Consider the following 1,743-nt stretch of genomic DNA (forward strand, 5'->3'; position numbering starts at 1 on the left):
AGTGGAAAGTGATTTAAAATACATAGGCAAAAAGGTCAATGAGAATGAAAGGATGAAAAAATATTTATTTATTAGGCATGTTACGCCAGCAGAGAAGGCTTTGCTGGCCCTGAGAAATTGCCACTGTTCAAATAGGTAAACATGCCATTTTGCCCTTTGCACCAAGAAAAGTGAAAAAATGCAGATGTTTGATCAATCCATCTAACCATCTGATCTACAAAAGCCCCAGAACCTGAATAAAATAAGCTACAAATGAATGAAAGTGGATGAGGGCACACTGGCTAGCTGTCGCTGTTGCCAATTAGCGACTTTTTATTTATTTATTTACTTTTTAGATTTTCTTCCATTTTAATCCCCAGTTTGGAATGCCCAATTCCCTAAATCCTCGTGGTGGCGTAGTGACTTGCCTCAATCTGGGTGGTGGAGGACGAATATCAGTTGCCTCCACATCTGAGACCGTCAATCCGCGCATCTTATCACGTGACTTGTTGAGTGCGTTATCGTGGAGACATAGCGTGTGTGGAGGCTTCACGATATTCTCCTCGGCATCCATGCACAATTCACCACGCGCCCCACCGAGAGCGAACCACATTATAGCGACCATGATGAGGATACCCCATGTGACTCTACCCGCCCTAGCAACCGGGCCAATTTGGTTGTTTAGGAGACCTGGCTGGAATCACTCAGCATGCCCTGGATTCGAACTTGCGACTCTAGGGGTGGTAGTCAGTGAGCTACCCAGGCCCCCCAATTTAGCGACTTGTTGTAGTATAAAGTAGTCTGCTTTAGCGACATTCTTCCACATCTGGCGACACATAAAACATCAGCTCTATCGTGAATGATTTCTCATTTTTAACTATAAAATATAACTTGCATAAAATGACTTATATTCGTAGAATGACCATATACTGTTTGCACAATGTTATCAAGCTTATCAAGTAAAATAAAGGTGTTTTAAACCTATGTCAGTTTCATGTTATTCTTCTTTCAAGAGGGAAATTTGACAAGATTGATATCAAAGATCAGTCATTAAGTCAGCAGAATTAGACAAAGTAAAATAATTTATATTTATTTATTTTAATAAATTGGCTATATTGACTGTGGAATGTTATACAATTTTTATTAATCATTTTATACACTTCTGCATGAAATAAAAAATACAGCATCTGAACACGTCATCAATAATGATAATAAAAAGCTTTAATCTAGTACGTAAAATTTCAAATTAACATGGTCTAGTCTTATTGGTCTAAATGATAATTATACAAACATATATTTTAACTTATTATTTTCATTTAAATATCTGTTTTAAGTCATTATTCAGACCAATGAAGCTTTAAAAAGAGACGCAGCTCAGATCGCTGTCAGGTGATAACTGATACTTTTCTCAGCGCTGCTTAAGATGAACCAATCACAGTCGTGTGTAATAATTTTAATAGAGATTGCGGGGGAGGATTTACATTTGTATCTCAGGCAACAACCTTTGGCACTAATGGATTGAAACAAGCATACTTTCTAGTGCACCGATGACTACAATAAGACGAAAAATATTCTGATATTCTGATAATGGATCGGACTTAAGAGGAAACTCTTAAACTGAGCATGCGCGGACGATTTATTCGTATGACCATGGTCCGAGCTTATTCATTGGTTGTTTTTTCAGTAGTGTTGTACAGTGACCTCTCTGATTGGTCAAATACGGATCCTCGTGTATGGCATGAACCAATCGAAACTCGGGCATGT

This window comes from Myxocyprinus asiaticus, chromosome 18, assembly GCF_019703515.2.
Source record: "Myxocyprinus asiaticus isolate MX2 ecotype Aquarium Trade chromosome 18, UBuf_Myxa_2, whole genome shotgun sequence".
Lineage (NCBI taxonomy): Eukaryota > Metazoa > Chordata > Actinopteri > Cypriniformes > Catostomidae > Myxocyprinus > Myxocyprinus asiaticus.